This window comes from Meriones unguiculatus, chromosome 7 (genome assembly GCF_030254825.1).
Source record: "Meriones unguiculatus strain TT.TT164.6M chromosome 7, Bangor_MerUng_6.1, whole genome shotgun sequence".
Classification (NCBI taxonomy): Eukaryota; Metazoa; Chordata; class Mammalia; order Rodentia; family Muridae; genus Meriones; species Meriones unguiculatus.
In genome coordinates, this window is record NC_083355.1 from 111,025,080 (window position 1) to 111,032,016 (window position 6,937).

Here is a 6,937-nt window from a genome sequence, read left to right on the forward strand (position 1 = left end):
AACATTCTCACTCAACTCCCCGATTCTTCATTCCTCTTCTCTAGTGCCCACCTACCAGACATACTTTAGGAGGCTCTAGGAGGCGGCCAGTCACCTGGAAGATCTGTCTCCTCCTTCCCGGTCCGTCTCACTCTGGCTCCTGACCACTATACCTTTCTATACAGCGAGATGCACAGTATACATCTGTGAGCTTCTGGCTTCTCTCCCAAATGCCCTCTCTTCTGAATAGTGTCTAATGTGGACGAGGCATTGAAGGGACAGTAATAGAGATGCCAGGTCATAGAGTTAGTGCTGCAATCAACAGCTACTCAGGAAAAATGACTCCAACTTTGAACTTTTGAACCTTAAAGGATATTAAAAAAATATTTTTAAATAGTTTGTAGAGGGCTGACTTTTTAAATCATAGGAGTTGGGGCTCATTAGTCATACCAGCTGGGAACACAAAGATGGCAGCTGGAGTGACCAGAGAGGAATCTTGTTCTTGGCCTCTGTGACTGAAGCTTTCGCTTCCAGCCTCGTTCTCATTTGGTGTTGCACACATTTGAGAAGAAAGCCCTGAGCTACCATGTGGTGTGGAAGACTGCCAGGCTCAAGGGCCACCGGTGTCTATCAAGTGGGTGGGTCTCATTAGATGTGCTATTCAGAGTTCCCTTTTACACCAGAAGGGAGGCCGCAAGGATGGGAGCCTTAGCCTCAAGTGACCCTTGGCTTGGAGGCAGGCTCTTTCACATATAGCAAACCCCATGGTGTCCCTAAGCCCCATTTCTTCTTGGGTGTAGAAAGGGAGCATCATGGTCCCAGGCAAGACTCACCCCATCACTCTCCGGATACTTCCCACTTAGTGTAACACACGGTGCCTCGGAAGCACCCACTGTGCTTCATGGATGGATGCTCCAGTCATTTCTTGAAAAAAACATACCGTGGTTTCCCAGGAATTTTAAAACTATCACCCTCCTGGCTAGCACCACAGGAGAGACGTTAGGCATTAGCCTCTCTGGAGGGTGAAGCCAAGTCATGTGCCACCCTTCTCTCAGTCCAGCGGGTCCTTACGGGTCCACCTTGCCTCCCTCCAGCCATGACAGTACCAATCTATTCCCGGTCACAGCAGATCGCTAGGAAACGCCACTCAGAATCTTCCCCTCTATTGATCCTGCTCTGTGGTATTGGCAGCTTAAAAAGATTATGTTTTAATTGGGGACCAGCTAGATGACGTTTTAAGGTTCTGCGTTTCGCTTTGTGCTACGCTATGGATTATCTGAGAGATTGTTCAACACAAGGAGGACAAAGATTAATGTGTTGTCCTTTTCTTTGGGTGACCCCGGGTGCAGTTGCAGCTTGGGCTAAAGTGACTGAAAATCTTTTTCTATCACGGGGCTGAAAAGGTTGACTGTGAATTCATTAGCGCTATCTTTGTTTAAGGTATAAAATCTACACATTAAATGGCTAGAGTGGAGCATGAATTCCTCTCCGATCTAAACAAGCCTCAAGTGGCTGAGAAGGAAGTGGGCTGGAGCTCCGACCAGGTCAGGGCAAATGATTTAGGAAGTACCAGTCTAGGACTCCCAAGCTGCTCTTTCTGTGTTTTCGCAGAGGACAGGTTGGTAGTTAGGCAGGTATCAGTTGGTCATGAGGAGGATGTCATACCTCCCAGCCTGAGAACCCTAGAAAAGAGCATAATTCCGGTAGAGTAGGGATATCACCTTGTGTAAATGTTGGAGCCAGAGCCACGCTTCTGAGGTGTTACAACATCCCTAATCTGGAGACTGGTAACAAGAACACTGAGAGGAGCCACAAGTCTGGCTTTCCTGGGAGCCTTGCACCTTGTCAAGATCTATTTGGGTACGTTGTGAGCCCAGCCCTTGCAGGGAAATGTTACTCTCATCAGGATGGCCATCACCATCAGAAAAGCTGGCTGAGAGTGTTGTAATGCGACCACTCACACTGAGTGGCATGAAGGATGGACATGTGTTCTCACGTGTCTCTGGATGCTCTGTGTCTGAAATCAAGGTATGGGCAGGGTTGGCTCCTACTGAAACCTGGCAGGGGCAGAGTTTCACCCCTCTGGCTCAGGTTCTGGAGGTTGCTGGTAATTTCAGAGTTCCATGGTTTATTACTCTGTTTTTGCATTTACATGGTGTTCTCCCTGGGGCTCTGTGTTTAAACTTTGCCTCTAGAAGAATATTAATCATATGGGCAAGTTAGAGCATCATCTTCACTTCATAATCAGAAAGAGGCTGTGTTAGTTGCTTTTCTCACTGATGTGACAAAATACCTGGCGACATCAACTTAAGGATGGAAATGTTTATTTTGCACATGTTTTGAGGGCATAGAGTTCCTATGGGTACCTCGGGTTGGGCAAGTCATGTCAGCCTTGGTTGGTCTCTACATGCTCACACAGGCTGTGATGGCTCCAACTTCCTACTTTTAATTAAATTTCGGTGACCTCAGATGTAGTCCTTTATCCAGCTTCCTCTGTGACTCATTGCACCCTCTCTAATGGCAGCCCAGGAAGTCCACCTCAACTTTGCAAATGAGAAAAGGCCACCTCATTTTGCAAATGGCTGCCATCTTGCTTTTCTTTCTGGGTCTTCTCTGCTATGCTCTCATGTTCTCTAAGATTCCTCTTTTTCTGGCCATCCCCTTGGCACAATCCTGTTACAGCAGCGTGCTTCTTGGACACATTTCTGTGAATCCCAAAGACCCAGTGCAGAAGCATTTTCTGAAGTATTCCATTGAAATGACCTCTGTTTTTCCACTCTTGAGTTTCTGTGGTGTGTAAGACATCTGAGAAGCCCAACTGAGCACAGGCGGGCGGGGTCACTTTCTACAGCTGTAAGCCTTCTGCTTCAAGAAACAGTTAAGCAGAACAAGTTATTTATTTAGGATTATCTGTAGTCATGGTTGATTTCTACCTTCTCAGAGTTTATATGACATTTATATAACGTGTTTAATACAATTCCACACTTACATGCATTTGTCTTGTTTGTATTCATATATTTACTATGAGCTCTGCAACATGCATCTGATTAATTTCTAAATAACATTCATGGAAATCCTTCTGCAGGGGGAGATGCCATTAGACATTCAACCTTGGAGTGCATCCGCCCTGCTTTGTAACTTTTGAGGGATGGGAAAACTATGTCCCTTTGGAAGCTGTGAGACCAGAGAGTGGCTTCTGTGGAGACATCTACAAGACAGACAGGGCAGTGAGGCCACAAGAAGAGATGTAGCCTGCTCATGGCGTTTAACAACACAGGCCTCACAGTCCTCATGCCTGGCCTATATACACATATGTATACCTCCACCCTGATTCGTGACCAAATGGTTGTGTTAACAGCAGCTTTAGGCCTTATCTTTCTATTTCAACACCAACATTGCCTTGTTGTATTCATTGCAACTTATTTAATCCATCCTCACTATCATCACTATCATTACTGCCATCATATCTTCCTCACCATCATCACCATCATCATTCACATCATCCATTATCAGTCATCCTCCCATCATTCATAACAGCCATCCTTACCACCCCTTCATTCTCACTATTACCTTTACCATCCTCATCACCACTTCTATTACCCTCACCGTCACCATCCTCCCACCACCACCAAATGCAGTTATTAAGGCACATCAACTCTGAAGTCTTGCCCCCTTCTACTTTGCAAGCCCGGGCAAGCCTATGGCTATACCTGTTTTGTCAGTCTTTCCCAGAGTTAGTTAGTTCTGTCTTTGTTCCTGGCTCCTGATAAGTATGACTGCCATTTTTAGTAAGAATTTTAATAAGTAAATGTGAAACTATAAACAAACTTCAAAAAGAATAAAATGCAGAGGAGTGTGCCACCCACTGCGAAGTGGGCTTCACTCTGCTTGTCCCTGCCCATGAACACATGTGGTTCTCTTACTGAGGCCAATTTATATGCTGTCATCTGCATTTAAATGTCATACTACGTTTTCCCACTTGGATGAGACTCCCAGCGTTTGCTTTAATTAGGGGAGAACACACACAACAGAAATCTACCACCTTAGTCAGTATAAGCGTGGGTTTTGGTGGCGTGAATTGTACTCCCCGCCACCCATTCATGGAACCTTTTCCTTCTTACAAAGCTGAGATTCTGTACCTATTCTGGTCTCCTTTGCCCCAGTTCCAGATGCTGGCAATTGCCATTGGCTTTTAGTGCACGCAAGTACCATTATTATTTATCCCTTTGGCTGCCGTACTTTGAATAGCAGTATCCTCAGGGATTGTCCACATTGTAGCTTGTGTCAGGATTTCTTCATTTTGAAGGCTGAGTCATCTCCCATTCTACAGGTAGACCCTGTTCTGCTGTCAGGATCCACCATTATTTTGATGATCATGTACCATTGTCTTAGGCTGTGATATCATAATTTACTTAGACGATTTAACTCTTTCTAAAATTGTACATCCATAGGACAAGGTGGCCTAGTAGTTATTTAAGGCAATGGACCTCTAATGTTGTGATATCATTCTGTTTTCAATTTACCTAAAATTAGACTCAAGCAAAGTTTGGCTGTTCAAGCATTCATCAAGCCTTTGAGTGCTTACAATGGTAAAATGGTGTTGGGTAAGATGCAGTTTTCTCTCCCTTGAGGTTCTCATGAGTTAGAGGGCAAAGGGCAAGTTCATGACTAGTACGACTCAGAGCCTGTTACAGCAGGCATTTTCCCCACTTCCCCTCCCACTGTGACTTCTGAGCTCCTTCAGGAGTTCGGAGCTTAATTACCTATTTACCTAAGCACATGACCAGGTGAAAGCACATTTCACCCCGTGACTCAGGGATGGTAGGACGTGAGGGACATGGAATGGACTGTGCACAGCTGTGAGACTGACACACCTCTACAGAGAAAGCAGCCTCGGGATCTAGACAGACATTCATCGTCTGCGGAGATTTTTTTCTGCTGTCCTTCCTGTCTCTAGCAGCTCCAGTGACATGTGCTGGCATGATGAGCTCCATTTAATTTCACTAATGCATCGCTTTCCACGGGCGGACCAAACCCAGTCCCATTCCAAATGAGTTGAACTCAGCCATCATTTACCATAAGGAATCACATTAAATGCTAATGCGCACTGCAGACCCTCAGCAAGGCTTGCTGAGTGATGGGTTGTCCTCGGAGGGAGCTGGTGACGGTTTTCTGCTCAGATCTAAATGAGGTGACACGCTCAGCTCCTGACTCAAGGTCCCGAGGTTTCAGTGGCTTCTTTGTCAGGTCCCAATACAAATGACTCTGTCTAGCAAATGTCTGCAGGAGTCTGGGGCTCACTCAGTCCTACAAACTCAGTCTTCTAGAAACGTCTAGATCATTCAAATAACTCTTCACTATTCACTTGATGTTGAGTAGGGATTAGAGCCTTGGGTGAAAGTGGAGCCAGGGACCCAAGGTGCTTTCCTCTTCTGGTTGGGTGTGCATTTTCCCCAATGCCCTTCCTGTTGAGTGACAGCCCTCTGTGAGCAATGCTTCCCCCATTGGGAAACCAGATCAGGTCATAAGAGAGAAGGCAGCAGGTGACTTTGGAGGAAAGGGGCTCAGTTTCTCTGAGACAAGATCTCAGCTTGTAAGTGATGCTAAGCTTGAGCCCATGTTCGCCTTCCACTAGCTCTGCGGTGCGGGGTTACAGTGTGCGCTGCTGCCCACAGCCTGGACTCTTTCTGTCCCTCTCTCCCAGTAGGGCTTCTCTGGGTTATCTGACATGGGATTTTCTAGCTCATTCTGACCTTGTTTCCAGAAGCCATGCACATAGACCAGGGACGCCCTCTGGTAAAGATGCACATGGATGCTGAAAGCCCTTGCAAAGGGGGCTGGCTATTCTGTATCTCAGTCAATTGGTCCCAAAGATGAAGGCTTGCTGAAGTGGATCGGATGGGTGGAGACAGAATCTGAAGCCTGGCCTTGTCCAGGAGACATCTCTTTGCTGGTCAGGCAGCATTGCAGGTGCGAGAACTGAGAGGTGGCGGGGGACCTTGTGGGCTGGGAAGGCCTGAATTCAGGAATGGGAGAAGCAGGAGAAAGATCAGCTGCTGTGTGAGGCCACAAAGAACCCACAGAAAAGGAAGGGAGAGAATGGAGGACACCGCTGCTCAGAGCTGGGAGTCAGGTGAAGGCCGAAGATAAAGGCTTTTAATTGTAGCAGAACTTCCTTAGGAGAGTGATAGCTCAAAACAAAGTTGTCCCTGTCAGCCGTGGATGTGGTCATTCTCTCAGCACGGCTTCCCCTGGGATTCTGAGAATCCCAGAAGGCATCCCCTGGGATTCCTTAAAGCAATCCTGTTCGCAGTAAAGCTTCTTCTATCTTCTTTAGCCGTCTCCGTCCAGAAGGTGGGAGCGTAAGAGGGAGGTGGTGAGCCCTCGCCGCACCATGCACCCCGATGAGCACCTAAGGATGAATGGCAGAATAGCTGTTCCTGGCTCACACGCACAAGCTTCATTACAGGCACACGTGCACGCAAACTCTCAGTGGACGATGTGTGCAGGTTTGGTCCTGTACGACTACTCTGAAGTTAAACATTCCCATCACCCAGTGATGTCCTCCCGGCACTTGCCCTCACGGCTGTGATGCTGGTGCCCACCTCCTCAGTGCACTGCCCATCAAGTGCCAGTGCAGCATTATATCACGCACAGCATCCTTCTTGACGGGGTCCATAAACAGTCACAGCGCTTGTTACCTGGATCTCAGTCCTTCTGTTTATGTCACAAGCAAAATTTGGGGCTGGGAGTTGCTGAAGTTGGCTTAAAGTATAAGTATGGGCACCCAAAAGCTGAATCCTCAGGACCGACAGGAGGAAAAGTGGGTTGGGCTTGTAATCCTGACACTGAGGAGGGCGATTCCTGAAGCTGGCTGGCCAACCAGCTTAGCTGAGACACAAGCCCGAGATAAGGAGAGACCCTGTCTCAAAAAACCAAAAAAAAAAAACAACAAAAC